Genomic DNA, 15679 nt, shown 5'->3' on the forward strand with positions numbered 1-15679 from the left:
CAGGCCAGCAGGTGATTGTTTATTTTGCTTTATTTTTAAAGGATATTTTTTGTTGAGTTTGGAATTGTAACTTGGCAAATATTTTCTTTTAAAATACTTTAAAGATATTCCTTTGGAATATTTTAGAGAAACTATTCCAAATATTTTGGAAAAACTATTCCAAATATCTTTTCCTGTTTCCTGCATTTCTGTTGAGAAGTAAGCTTTCAGTCTTATTGTTGGGGGTTTGAAGGTAATGTGTTTCCCAGCACCCTCTACCTCCACCCTCAGCAGTTGTTTAGATTTTTCTCTTTATCTTTGGTTGTTAGCTGTTTTATCTTGATGTATTTATATGCAATTTTCTTTGACTTTATCCTGCTTGGGGTTCCTGAACTTCTTAAATCTGAGTTTTGACTTTTTTTTGTCAGTTTTGAAAATTTATTTTCAAATCTTATTTCTGCTCATCCACTTTTCCCTCTTCTTTTGGAACTCCCTTTACATGAATTTTAGATTGTTTGTGTTTCACATATACTTTTAGCTGTATTTTTATTTTTTTCTTTCTCTGCTTCAATTTGGATATTTTCTATTAACCTATCTTCCAATTCAATAATCCTCTTCTCTGCTTTCAAAACCACCTATTACATTTTAAATTTTAGATGTTTTATGTCTCAGTTCTAGAACCAGCATTAGTTTTTATATGTTATACTGTCAGAAATGAAAGTGGACATTACCATCTGCTTTACATGTCCAAATTTTTTTTTTTTGCTGTCATTTCTTCTCTTGTATTAGTCACCTCTTTTAACAATGTTACTGAATAACAACTGCAAATTTTGGTGGCTTAAGAAAACAATCATTTATTTTCTCTCAGATGTTTGCACATTAACTTGGGGTCATTTAATCCATGTTGAGCTTAGCTGGGATGTATTCTAAGCAGCAGGTTATTCAGATCTACTCAATGTCTTTCCCATTCCACTTGGACCAGAATGCTAGCCAGTGCAGCTCTTCACATAGTGATGGTAGAAGCATAAAAGGCAAGATTGTAACTGCCCAATGGGCTCACCTTGCCTGCTGCCTAGACTGAGCCAATGTATCAAGACAGGGGAATTGCAATAGAGAAAGAGTTATTCACACAGAGCCGGCTGTGTGGGAGAACAGAGTTTTATTATTACTCAAATCAGTCTCCCTGAGCATTTGGGGAGCAGAGTTTTTAAGGACAACTTGGTGGGTGTGTGGGAAGCCAGTGAGTCAGGAGTGCTGATTGGTCAGAGATGAAATCATAGGGAGTTGAAGCTGTCTTCTTGTGATGAGTCAGTTCCTGGATAAGGGGCCGCAAGATCAGATGAACCAGTTTATTGATCTAAGTGGTGCCATCAAGTGCAGGGTCTGCAAAATATCTCAAGCATTGATCTTAGGAGCAATTTAGGGAGGGTCAGAATCTTGTAGCTTCCAGCTGCATGATTCCTAAATGATAGTTTCTAATCTTATGGCTACTCTCAGTCCTACAAAAGCAATCTAGTCCCCAGGCAAAAAGAAGGTCTGCTTTGGGAAAGGGCTCTTATGATCTTTATTTTAAACTATAAACTAAGTTTCTTCCAAAGTTAGTTCAGCCTACACCCAGAATGAACAAGCACAGCTTGCAGGTTAGAAGAAGATGGAGTTGGTTAAATTAGATCTCTTTTGCTGTCTCAGTCATAATTTTGCAAAGGTGGTGTCAAGATCAGTTATGAGTTTTAAGCCTCTGGTCACATCACATCTACCTATAACTGATTGGCCAAAGCAAGCCACATGGCTGAGTTGAAAGTCAAGGAGCAGGGAAATGTACTTCTCCTCAAGTGTGAGGAAGTTCAGTTACATAAGAAAGGGAGTGAGGAAGAATCAGCCCTTATTTCAAGCATCTCTGTTGTTCTTATCTTGTAAGATTAAAAAAATTTTTAACTACTCATTTCCTGGGATTGTGGAAGGAGGAGGAATTATATATCCAATCTCTCATTTTAACTCAAAATATTACTTTTTTCTTGAGAGATTCTCATCTACTAATTTCATTATGTGATGCATTTCAAATGTCAAGTTTTATCTCTATTAGTTTTCTATTGCCATGTAACAAATCACCACAAATTTAGCATCTTTAAACAATATGCGTTTATAAATTCACTATTTTCATGAGTCAGGAGTCTGAGCACAGCTTCTCTGGATGTTTGCACAGGGTGTTGGCCAGTATGCATTCTCATGTGGTGCATCTTGTTCTCTTCTAAGTTCACGTGCTTGCTGGAAGATCAGTTCCGTCATATCTTAGGACAAGGCCCAGCTTGGATACCTCTCCACTTGCAGGGGGACAACAATAAAGAGAATCCAGAATCCAATACTTGGCCCTGTCTTTGCCCTCTGGGATACTGCAGGTGCTGAGAAGATTTCAGCAGCTGCAGGTCCTGGAGGAAAAAATCCAACTGTAGAAATAAAACAGCAATTGAAGAGCATGAAGACAGAGAAGATGTATCCTGGGGGTTCTCACCCAGTATGGTAAAGGGCCTTGCAGGGGGACAAACAGGACAATGGGAAACTCAGGAGAAGGTGATATTCAGAAGCCCCAGACAACACAGAGGGGAAGCCTGATATTCACAATAGCTATAGTCTAATAACAGCTAACACCTAATGAGTCCTTCAGTGACAGGCATTGTATTGATATGCACTTTCCATCCCTATGTATTTACTCCTCACCATAAGCCTAGGAGGTAGCTGGCATTACAATCTCCATTCCCAAATGAGGAAGCTGTGGTCCAGAGAAGTGAAGTAACTTGCTCAACATCACAGAGCTCTGTTAAATAAAGTTTATGGGAGGCCATTGAATTGGACTGAATTCCTGCACTAGGCCCCAACAGACCTACCCCAAATAGAGTTACTCATACTATGGTTCCACATCACCAAACCAGATGCTAAGCTGTTTACTTGTAAAGTCTGATCTTTTGAGAAATCAGGAGAGATGTGATAGCCACACCTCACTAAGCCACCAAGACTCTCTGTAAGGAAAGTAACTTTGAAATGACAAGTCCACCTTATGTTCCTTGTTTCGGCTTTCTTCAGCCTTTTCTGCCTATGAAGCCTGCCCTCCATGCTCAGCTCAGTTGAGCTCCCTTCTATTTTGTGAGCTGGATGCTGTCTGGTTCATGAATCACTAATAATTGTCTGTTAGATCTTTTAATCTCAATTTGTTGAAAGTTGGTTCTTTGACAGCTTGTAAGTAGGAATAGAAACCCAGAATAAAACCTAAAATGTTCTTGCCCAAATCTGGCTCATGAGCAACACCCAGTAGGATCTATGAGCAGATGAGGTACCCTAGATAGATAAAAGCTGTCAGGCCCCAGTGAGAGGTGAAGCTGGCTGGGCTTCTGGGTTGGGTGGGGACTTGGAGAACTTTTATGTCTAGCTAAAGGATTGTAAATGCCCCAATCAGCGCTCTGTGTTTAGCTAAAGGTTTGTAAACGTACCAGTCAGCACTCTGTAAAATGGATCAGTCAGCAGGACATGGGTGGGGCCAAATGAGGGAATAAAAGCTGGCCACCTGAGCCAGCAGCGGCAACCCGCTGGGGTCCCCTTCCACGCTGTGGAAGCTTTGTTCTTTCGCTCTTCACAATAAATCTTGCTGCTGCTCACTCTTTGGGTCAGCACTGCCTTTATGAGCTGTAACACTCACTGTGAAGGTCTGCGGTTTCACTCCTGTAGTCAGTGAGACCATGAACCCACTGGGAGGAACAAACAACTCTGGATGTGCCACCTTTAAGAGCTGTAACACTCACTGCAAAGGTCTGCAGCTTCACTCCTGAAGGCAGTGAGACCACGAACCCACTGGAAGGAAGAAACAACTCTGGACACACCACCTTTAAGAGCTGTAACACTCACTGTGAAGGTCTGCACCTTCACTCCTGAAGTCAAGTGAGACCACAAACCCACTAGAAGGAAGAAACTCTGGGTACATCAGAATATCTGAAGCAACAAACTCCAGACACAGCATCTTTAAGAACTGTAACACTTGGCTGGGCATGGCGGCTCACACCTGTAATCCCAGCACTTTGGGAGGCCAAGGCGGGTGGATCACGAGGTCAGGAGATCGAGGCCATCTTGGCTAACATGGTGAAACCCTGTCTCTACTAAAAATGCAAAAAATTAGCTGGGTGTGGTGGCAGGCACCTGTGGTCCCAGCTATTTGGGAAGCTGAGACAGAAGAATGGCATGAACCCCGGAGGTGGAACTTGCAGTGAGCCGAGATGGTGCTACTGCACTCCAGCCTGGTCCACAGAGTGAGACTCCATCTCGAAACAAAACAAAACAAAACAAAACAAAAAAACAAACAAAAAAACTGTAACACTCACTGTGGGGATCGAAGGTTTCATTCTTGAAGTGAGCGAGACCAAGAACCCACAGGAAGGAAACAATTCTGGACACATTTTGGCTACCGAAATGGGACAATCACCAAGCGATGAGTACCGTCGGACCCCTTTCACTTGCTATTCTGTCCTATTTTTCCTTAGAATTCGGTGGCTAAATACTGGGCACCTGTCAGCCAGTTAAAAGTGACTAGCATGGCCACTGGACTAAAGACACGGGTGTCAGGCTTTCTGGGAAAGGGTTCTCTAACAACCCCCGACTCTTTGGGGGTGGGAGCGTTGGTTTGCCTGGAACCAGCTTCTGCTTTTCCTGTACTTCTGGGCTGAGCCAAGGGTCAACAGAGAGGAAAGCCATGCAACTCTGGGGTCCCAACAACAGGTTGGTTGACCCTGCAGCCATGAGCAGAACTCTCAAAGTCATGTCGTCCAAGCGAGACTCACCCATCTATCCTATCTATCCTGACTCTTGCCTCCTGGGTCCTAGTGCCTGTCAGATAATCTTCCTCTCCCCTCTCTTCTCCTTGGCTAGTCCCACTTCTAAAAACCACTGCCTGTCTCTGGTGCTTTTCTAGTTTCTCCTATAAGAATGATTTCTAGTATAAACTTCAGTACTGTTACTTTCTTTAGGCACCTGGGCTCACCAATCAGAAAGACATAATTTTTGCCCAAAGCCCTGTTGGGGCAGGGGGACTGTCTGGAATTCTAGGATCCCTCCTCAGACAAGCAGGCCTAACAGAAGCTATTCCTGAAGCTAGGATATGGGGAGCTTCAGAAGTGATATCCTTCTTCTTCAAGTGAGGAAAAAAGGCGTCACTCTTGCAACCCTGGAGATCCCTTCCCTCACTCAGGGTACGGCCCTCCACTTCATTTTTGGGGCATAACATCTTTATAGGACAGGAGTAAAGTCCCAGCACTAACAGGAGAATGCTTAGGACTCTAACAGGTTTTCGAGAATGAGTCAGTAAGGGCCAGTATATCCTATTTTTCTCAGTCCTCCTTGTGGTCTAGGAGGAAAACTAGTGTTTCTGCTGCTGCGTTGGTGAGTGCAACTATTCTGATCAGCAGGGTCCAAGGACCATTGTGGGTTCTTGGGCAGGGGGAGAAACAAAACAAACCAAAACCGCAGGCAGTTTTGTCTTCCAGATGGAAAACACTCAGGCATCAACAGGCTGACCCTTGAAATGCATCCTAAGCCACTGGGACCAATTTGACCCACAAACCCTGAAAAAGAGGTGGCTCATTTTTTTTCTGCACTATGGCCTGGCCCCAATATTCTCTCTCTGATGGGGAAAAATGGCCACTTGAGGGAAGTACAAATTACAATACTATCCTGCAGCTTGACCTTTTCTGTAAGAGGGAAGGTAAATGGAATGAAATACCTTGTGTCCGAGCTTTCTTTTCATTGAAGGAGAATACACAACTATGCAAAGCTTGCAATTTACATCCCACAGAAGAACCTCTCAGCTTACCCCCATAGCCTACCCTCCCGATAGCTCCCCTTCCTATTAATAATAAGCCTCCTCTAATCTCCCCCTCCCAGAAGGAAATAAGCAGAGAAATCTCCAAGGGACCACAAAACCCCCCAGGCTATCGGTTATGTCCCCTTCAAGCTGTAGGGGGAGGGGAATTTGGCCCAACCCAGGTACGTGTCCCCTTCTCCCTCTCTGATTTAAAGGAGATCAAGGCAGACCTGGGGAAGTTTTCAGATGATCCTGATAGGTACATAGATGTCCTACAGGGTCTAGGGCAAGCCTTCTGTCTCACTTGGAGAGATGTCAGGCTATTGTTAGATCAAACCCTGGCCTTTAACGAAAAGAATGTGGCTTTAGCTGCGACCCGAGAGTTTGGAGATACTTGGTATCTTAGTCAAGTAAATGATAGAATGACAGCCAAAGAAAGGGACAAATTCCCTACCAGTCAGCAAGCCATCCCCAGTATGTATCCCCACTGGGACCTCAGCTCAGATCGTGGGGACTGGAGTCGTAAACATGTGTTGACCTGTGTGTTCTAGAAGGACTAAGGAGAATTAGAAAAAAGCCCATGAATTATTCAATGATGTCCACCATAACTCAGGGAAAGGAAGAAAATCCTTTGGCCTTCCTTGCGTGGCTAAGGGAAGCCTTAAGAAAATATACTCCCCTGTTACCTGACTCACTAGAGGGTCATTTGATTCTAAAAGATAAGTTTATTACCCAATCAGCTGCAGATATCAGGAGAAAGCTCCAAAAGAAAGCCCTGGGCCCTGAACAAAATCTGGAGGCATTATTAAACCTGGCAACCTCAGTGTTCTACAATAGGGACCAAGAGGAACAAGGCCAAAAGGAAAAGCGGTATCAGAGAAAGGCCGCAGCCTTAGCTGTGGCCCTCAGACAAACAAACCTTGGTGGTTCAGAGAGGACAGAAAATGGAGCAGGCCAATCACCTGGTAGGGCTTGTTATCAGTGTGGCTTACAAGGACACTTTAAAAAAGATTGTCCAATGAGAAAGAAGGCCTCCCCTCATCCATATCTGCTATGCTGAGGTAATCACTGGCAGGCACACTGCCCCAGAGTGCAATGGTTCTCTGGGCCAGAAGCCCCCAGCCAGATGATCCAACAACAGGACTGAAGGTGCCCAGGGCAAACGCCAGCTCATGTCATCCACACTGAGCCCCAGGTAAGTTTAACCATTGAGGCCAGGAAATTGACTTCCTCCTGGACTCTGGCTCGGCCTTCTCAGTGTTAATCTCCTGTCCCGGACGACTGTCCTCAAGGTCTGTTACCATCCGAGGAATCCTGGGACAGCCTGTGACCAGGTATTTCTCCCACCTCCTCAGTTGTAATTGGGAGACTTTGCTCTTTTCACATGCCCTTCTTGTTATGCCTGAAAGTCCCACACCCTTATTAGGGAGGGACGTATTAGCCAAAGCTGGAGCTATTATTTACATGAATATGGGGAACAAGTTACCCATTTGTTGTCTCTTGCTTGAGAAGGGAATCAACCCTGAAGTCTGGGCATTCCAAAGGACAATTTGGAAGGGCAATTTTGCCTGCCCAGTCCTAATCAGGCTAAAAGATCCTACCACTTTTCCTTATCAAAGGCAATATCCCTTAAGGCCTGAAGCTCATAAAGGATTACAGGATATTGTTAAACACTTAAAAGCTCAAGGCTTAATAAGGAAATGCAGCAGTCCCTGCAACACCCCGATTCTAGGAGTACAAAAGCCGAATGGTTAGTGGAGACTAGTGCAAGATCTTAGACTCATCAATGAGGCATTAATTCCTCTATATCCAGTTGTACCCAACCCCTATAACCTGCTCTCAAATACTGTAGGAAGCAGAATGGTTCACTGTTCTGGACCTCAAGGATGCCTTCTTCTGTATTGCCCTGCACTCTGACTCCCAGTTTTTCTTTGCCTTTGAGGATCCCACAGACCACACATTCCAACTTATGTGGACAGTCTTGCCCCAAGGATTTAGGGATAGCCCTCATCTGTTTGGTCAGGCACTGGCCCAAGATCTAGGCCACTTCAGGTCCAGGCAGTCTGGTCCTTCAGTACATGGATGATTTACTTTTGGCTACCAGTTCAGAAGCCTCATGCCACCAGGCTACTCTAGATCTCTTGAACTTTCTAGTTAATCAAGAGTACAAGGCATCTAGGTTGAAGGTCCAGCTTTGCTACAGCAGGTCAAATATTTAGGCCTAATCTTAGCCAGAGGGACCAGGGCCCTCAGCAAGGAATGAATACAGTCAATACTGGCTTATCCTTGCCCTAAGACATTAAAACAGTTGTGGAGGTTCCTTGGAATCACCAACTTTTGCTGACTATGGATCCCCAGATACAGTGAGATAGCTAGGCCGCTCTATACTCTAATCAAGGAGACCCAGAGGGCAAATACTCATCTAGTAGAATGGAAACCAGGGGCAGAAACAGCCTTCAAACCCTTAAAGCAGGCCCTAGTACAAGCTCCAGCTTTAAGCCTTCCCACAGGACAAAACCTCTTTTTGTACATCACAGAGAGAGCAGGGATAGCTCTTGGAGTCCTTACTCAGGCTCGTGGGACAACCCCACAACCGGTGGCATACCTAAGTTGGGAAATTGATGCAGTAGCAAAAGGCTGGCCTCACTGTTTATGGGTAGTTGCGGCGGTGGCCGTTTTAGTGTCAGAGGCTATCAAAATAATACAAGGAAAGGATCTCACTGTCTGGACTACTCATGATGTAAATGCATACTAGGTGCCAAAGGAAGTTTATGGCTATCAGACGACTGCCTACTTAGATACCAGGTGCTACTCCTTGAAGGACCAGTGCTTCAAAAAATGCAACTTTTCTCCCAGAGGATGAGGAACCAATCGAGCATGACTGCCAACAAATTATAGTCCAGACTTATGCTGCCCAAGATGATCTCTTAGAAGTCCCCTTAGTTAATCCTGACCTTAACCTATATACCAATGGAAGTTCATTTGTGGAGAATGGGATACGAAGGGCAGGTTATGCCATAGTGATGTAACCGTACTTGAAAGTAAGCTTCTTCCCCCTGGGACCAGCGCCCAGTTAGCAGAACTAGTGGCACTTACCCAAGCCTTAGAACTGGGAAAGGGAAAAAGAATAAATGTGTATACAGATAGCAAGTATGCTTATCTAATCCTACATGCCCACGCTGCAATATGGAAAGAAAGGGAGTTCCTAACCTCTGGGGGAACCCCCATTAAATACCACAAGGAAATTATGGAGTTATTGCACGCAGTGCAAAAACGCAAGGAGGTGGCAGTCTTACAATGCCAAAGCCATCAGAAAGGTGAAGGAGAAAAAGCAGAAGGAAACTGTCGGGCAGATGCTGAGGCCAAAATTGCTGCCAGGTGGAAACTCCCATTAGAAATACCTATGGAAGAACCCTTGGTATGGAAAACCCCCTCCAAGAGATTAAGCTCCAGTATTCCCCGACTAAAACAGAATGGGGACTTTCATGGGGGCATAGTTTTCTCCCCTTTGGGTGGTTAATGACAGAAGAAGGAAAGGCACTTATATCTGAAGCCAACCAGTGGAAAATACTTAAAACCCTCCACCAAACTTTTCATATGGGTATTGAAAACACTCATCAAATGGCCAAATCGCTATTTACAGGGCCACATCTCCTCCGGACCATCCGAGAGGTAGTCAAAGCCTGTGAGGTGTGCCAAAGGAATCATCCCTTTGTCCATCATAAGGCCCCTTTGGGGGACAAAGAATAGGTCACTATCCTGGAGAGGACTGGCAGTTAGACTTCCCCCATATGCCTAAGTCAAAGGGATTTCAGTGCTTGTTGGTCTATGCTGATACCTTTACAAATTGGATAGAAGCTTTCCCCTGCAAGACAGAGAACGCTCAGGAAGTGATTAAAGTCCTAATTCATGAAATAATTCCTACATTTTGGCTTCTTCAAAGCTTACAGAGCAACAATGGTCCAGCTTTTGAAGCCACAATAACTCAGGGAATTTCCAGGGTGTTAGGGATACAATATGACCTTCACTGTTCCCGAAGGCCACAATCCTTAGGGAAGGTCGAGAAGGCAAATGAAACACTCCAGAGGCACTTAAGGAAACTTACACAAGAAACTCATCTCCCATGGCCTACCCTCTTGCCCATGGCCTTGTTGAGAATCTCCTCACAAAATGGGGCTCAGTCCATATGAAATTCTCCTCACAAAATGGGGCTCAGTCCACATGAAATGCTGTATGGATGACCTTTTCTCACAAATGACCTCTTACTTGATCAGGAAATGGCCAACTTGGTCAAAGATATGACTTCTTTGGCAAAATATCAATGAAACCTTAAAAACCTACCTGAAGGATGTCTCAGAGAAAAAGGAACAGAGTTGTTTCAACCAGGAGGTCTAGCGTTGGTCAAATCTCTCCCCTCTGCCTCACCATCTGTGGACTCTTTGTGGGAAGGACCATACTCGGTAATCCCCTCTACCCCCACTGCAGTTAAGGTGGCAGGAGTGGAATCTTGGACTCGTCACACCCAAGTTAAACTTTGGACACCCCCTGAGGAACCTGCAAGACGGTCAGCTCAGGAGTCCCAAGATCAGCCAGACCAGCCTCGATACACCTGTGAACTATTGGAGGACTCGCATCTCCTATTTCAGAAGGAAACATCCCAGACTAAAAAGGCTCCTACCAATGATCCTGAAGAAAAACCCCTTCCTCCTTAAAAAAGATAAGTGAAAACTTAGGAAATCTTTAACACCTCTCCTTACCCCTTTAATGGAATCCTTTTGCTAGTTCATCATATTAAGTAGCATACTAACCATACTCTTTGTGATAGGACTATATACTGTAGCTCCTGCTGGGACGAAAATCTTAATCACATCAATCTTCTTTCTATCTTCCTTCCGACAGCAATTTACCCCTACCTTTAACTCAGACTGGATAAAATGATCTCGTCTTCCAGAGCACCCTCTTTAACCTTCTCATTTACTCTTTCCCTATCTATCCCTCCTGCTTCCTTGGATACCTTATAAAATCATCCCTCCCCTTCCACTAGCTCCTTACTACCTCTACAAGACTCTCAACTTAACCCACTCTCTGTTAAACCAGTCCATTCCTTCCCTGGCAAATGACTGTTGGCTTTGTATCTCTTGATCAACTTCTTATGTTGCCACTCCCATTCTCGCAAAAAGCTGTGTCTTTACCAACTTAACCTATCACCCTCATTATGAAGGAAAAGACCCTTTCCAACTTCTAAATATGCAATCATTAGCCAACTTCCCCATCTCTGATAGGACCAAGAATACCCTAACAGGACGTGCAATCCAACTTTTACATTCTTACATTTTCAACCTCACCTATTACACAAGCAATGAAAAGTCCATACATGGCCCTGTAACTACGAATACCATCATAACTTTCCAAGCCCCTTTATGCATCCAATGCAACCTGTTATCAGGCCTGCCCCTGGGTCACCTACTACCCCATCAGTGTAATTACTCCCTACAATTTCAAGCCCCAACTGATCATAGTAACTTCCGAGTCACCCAAACAGCTCCATTCAGATGGCTTGTCCGCTTCTCAGGGCCCCCCAAAATCATCGCCTCCTCCCTGCTTAACGAACAGTCCAGGTTTTGTAATGGCAAACATACTCCCGGCATGACCATTCACCCCTGAACCCCCTGCAGCAGCGCCCCCACCACTAGTGAATGCCTTCTAATCCCCTCTTTCAGTCACTCTCTCGAATAGTTCCTAGTAGATACAAAATTTTTTTTCTCCAATGAGAAAATAGAACACAGAGAGCCACTCAGTTTGCTTCCAACATGCCTTTCCAGCCGCTCACTGGCGCTACCTTGGCAAGTACTCTAGGAGTATGGGAAAATGAAAACAACAAACTCTCACACCTTTTTAACATATACAACCAGTTCTGTCTACCCAGCCAAGATATATTCTTCTTATGTGGAATGTTGACCTATATCTGCCTCCCCACTAACTGGACAGGCACCTGCACCTTAGTCTTTCTAAGTCCCAACATTAACATTGCCCTAGGAAATCAGATCCTATCAGTACCTCTCAAAGCTCAAGTCCATCAGCACAGAGCCATACAACTAATACCCCTACTTATAGGGTTAGGAATGGTTACTGCTACAGGAACCGGAATAGCCAGTTTATCTACTTCATTATCCTACTACCACACACTTTCAAAGGATTTCTCAGACAGTTTGCAAGAAATAACAAAATCTATCCTTACTCTACAATCCCAAATAGACTCTTTGGCAGCAGTCACTCTCCAAAGCCACTGAGGCCTAGACCTCCTCACTGCTGAGAAAGGAGGACTCTGCACCTTCTTAGGGGAATAGTGTTGTTTTTACACTAAACAGTCAGGGATAGTACAAGATGCTGCCCACTGTTTACAGGAAAAGGCTTCTGAAATCAGACAATGCCTTTCAAACTCTTATACCAACCTCTGGAGTTGGGCAACATGGCTTCTCCGCTTTCTAGGTCCCATGGCAGCCATCTTGCTATTACTTGCTGTTGGGCCCTGTATTTTTAACCTCCTTGTCAAATTTGTTTCCTCTAGAATTGAGGCCATCAAGCTACACATGGTCTTACAAATGGAAGAGCTCAACTAACAACTTCTACCAAGGACCCCTGGACAGACCCACTGGCCCTTTCACTGGCCTAGAGAGTTTCCCTCTGGAGGACACTACAACTGCAGGGCCCCTTCTTTGCCCCTATCCAGCAGGAAGTAGCTAAAGCGGTCATTGCCCAATTCCCAACAGCAGTTGGGGTGTCCTGTTTAGAGGGGGGATTGAGAGGTGAAGCCAGCTGGGCTTCTGGGTTGGGTGGGGACTTGGGAGAACTTTTATGTCTAGCTAAAGGATTGTAAATGCACCAATCAGCACTCCGTGTCTAGCTAAAGGTTTGTAAATGCAGCAATCAGCACTCTGTAAAACAGACCAATCAGCACTCTGTAAAATGGACCAATCAGCAGGACATGGATGGGGCCAAATAAGGGAATAAAAGCTGGCCACTCCCAGTGGAGACCTGCTTGGGTCCCCTTCCATGCTGTGGAAGCTTTGTTCTTTCGCTCTTCACAATAAATCTTGCTGCTGCTCACTCTTTGGGTCCGCACTACCTTTGTGAGCTGTAACACTCACTGCGAACATCTGCAGCTTCACTCCTGAAGTCAGGGAGACCATGAACCTACTAGAAGGAATAAACTCTGGACACATCTGAACATCTGAAGGAACAAACTCCAGACACACCATCTTTAAGAACTGTAACACTCACCGTGAGGGTCTGCAGCTTCATTCTTGCAGTCAGCGAGACCAAGAACCCACTGGAAGGAACCGATTCCAGACACACCAGGGTGCCTGGCAGGGTCTCAATCACAAACAAGACAGCTTTCAGACTTTGGGAACATGTGCTGGGCTGTGGTGACAGCAAAGTGAACTTGTTGTTGAGCACCATGATATTGGAAAAAGGCTTTCAAAATTCTGCTTGGCGTAAGAATTGCCTCAGAGTTTGGAAAAGCCCTGAGTTGTTAGGGGAACAAAAATGGTGTCACGAGGAGGAAGAAGGGATAAGATTAAGGCAGGAACTGATGGTTTAAATGTTCCCAGTCGTGAGGTCCTAGGTTCCAAATTGGAGTTTTCTTACCCTGAGGGCTTGGGTGACTCCAGCCCCTAAGCCTAGCATGGAGTAGAGGTAGTCAGGAGCAGCACCATTCCAATTCCGCCTTGTCGGCTGCTCATAAGGACAACAATTGCCAATGCTACTCTTGTTTAAATTGAGACATGCCCTTATGAACTCTTCATCTCTTTAGCCAGACTCTTATTTTTTCTTCAATACACATTCCCTAAATAAAAAACATAAAGTGATAAAAAAAACTGAGGTTGAAGGTTGGAACTGAGCTTCTCTGAGAATGCTCTTCCTATATTTTTAATTTTAATTTTTTTTTTTTTTTTGAGACGGAGTCACTGTTGCTCAGGCTGGAGTGCAGTTGTGCGATCCTGGTGCAGTGGCACGATCCCGGTTCACGGCAACCTTCATCTCCCTGGTTCAAGCTATTCTCCTACTTCCACCTCCTGGGTGCTGGGATTACAGGCGTGAGCCACTGCTTCTGGCCTGAGAATGCTCTTTCTATAGAGTAGCTTGGTGTAAAGAAGAGGACTGTGGCTTCAGAAAAAGGCAGACTTCGGTTTAGATCCTGGCTCTGCTCCCTGGTACTCACCAGAAACTTATGAAGCGCCCTAACTCCCTGGTTATCACTTACCTCTCCGTGAAATAAACATAAGGATAAACTACAATAATTATATATAATTCTATAGTCTTGCAAAACAAAAAAAGTTATAATTAAATCATAATATAATTTATAAACAAAATTATATAATAAACTTCTACATCCAGTCAGCCCTCTATAGCCACAGGCCCTCTTATCCTGCATCCATTAGTTTAACCAACGTGGCCCGCGAGGGGGCGCGAGTGGGCACCAGGGCCCAGTGGGAAGGGGGCCGGGAGCCCGCAAGGCGCAAGCGCAGTGCAGAACCCCTCCATTTTGTCTTCACGGCAGCCACAGCCGCAGGTTGTGCGCGCCTGCCTGCAAATGTTTGAGGGAGGAGCTGAGCGTCGCCATCTCCGCTGTGGGGAGAAAGTCCAGCAAAGCCAAGGAGAAGAAACAGAAGTGGCTGGGGGAGCCAAGAGCCATGGATGCTGTTTGTGCCAAAGGGGATGCCGTCAACAGGCTTGGAGACCTTCTGGAGGCTTTCCTGCTGTTCAGCAAATCTGATCGAAACCGGACTAAATGTCACCACTGAGTATAGGCGAGGGTCCGGACTGCAGCCAGCCACCATGGATTGGGCCTTGGACCTGACCAAAATCGATGTATGAGCAGACCATGTATGAGCAGAGGGAGTGGGGCTGGAAGGACAGAGAGAAAGACCCAGCCTGGTACCTCGTCGCTTGGGAATGCAGTTACCTACTATTGCCTTTTCTTACTTCTGCTTTGATGTGGACTGCAGGGGATGAAGTCCTGCATGGGAAGCAAAGTGTGGCAGAAAGCCCTGGGGGAATTTCCTCCTACAGAGCCTGCAGCTCATGGCCCACAGCACACAGATGAAGGAGGTTATATTAATGGTGTTCAGGCACAACCATGGCCCCTACCAGTTCTTCAGAGAAGCCTGCAATTTGAAATTGATGACTCTTGCCCCAGCATGTCTGGTTGCTGTGGGGAGGACTGCTCCTATAAGATCCTGAGCTGCAGAACCAAGTTTGGGGACAGCCAGCATGCCCATGCAGGTAGGCACTGTGGTGGCTGCTGCCACTGACCTCCCAGAGCTACTTGCAAATCACAGTACTCTCTTCTAAGGTCTGTCGTCTCTCTTGGTCTCACCGTTTGCCAGGTGCCCTCAGAGCTGTGGCCTCCTCAGCCCTGCACCTGTCGGGCTGCACCCCGAGAATGCAGAACCCTGGGAGAAGTGGTATGAGCTGCTCCTCCTCCTCTCTCCTGGGAGACCAGAGTGCTAGGAGAGAATGAAGAGGAGAGGGAAGAGTGGGTGGAGGCCTGGCCGTGAAGCTCATCCTCACATAGTGAGGCTCCTGGGCCCTGGGGTGGAGGTTCTCCCACTTCTCTGCAGCTCCTAGATAACTGGCAAACTCCCCTGCCCTACACATAAACACTTGGGAAAGTGGAATGTTTATGTTCACTTTTATGAAAATCTTGGAGTCCTGGGTCTGTGGTTTGGAGCCCCAAAGAGGAATGCATTGGGTGTAACATCTGGGCATAGAGAGAGGCTTCAGAGAGACTAAGGTTTTCGCAGGTGGAATGCTCTGATGGAGACTGTGGGAAGAGCTTTTGTGCCAAGATGCAGG

General features: G+C 45.5%; 1 long non-coding RNA gene and 1 pseudogene across 1 annotated transcript; one reads left to right on the plus strand and one right to left on the minus strand.

Annotated features, from left to right (window-relative positions):
- Positions 1-1928: 1928 nt before the first annotated feature.
- Positions 1929-15374, minus strand: LOC105542871. The gene is made up of 3 exons (XR_001006544.1): positions 15201-15374; positions 13469-13667; positions 1929-2405 (listed from the first exon to the last, which is right to left on the minus strand). It is a non-coding gene; the product is annotated as an uncharacterized LOC105542871 (long non-coding RNA).
- LOC105542870 lies at positions 14458-15135 on the plus strand (annotated as a pseudogene).
- Positions 15375-15679: the final 305 nt, after the last annotated feature.

The sequence above is a fragment of the Mandrillus leucophaeus genome, unplaced genomic scaffold (genome assembly GCF_000951045.1).
Source record: "Mandrillus leucophaeus isolate KB7577 unplaced genomic scaffold, Mleu.le_1.0 Scaffold27, whole genome shotgun sequence".
Taxonomy (NCBI): domain Eukaryota; kingdom Metazoa; phylum Chordata; class Mammalia; order Primates; family Cercopithecidae; genus Mandrillus; species Mandrillus leucophaeus.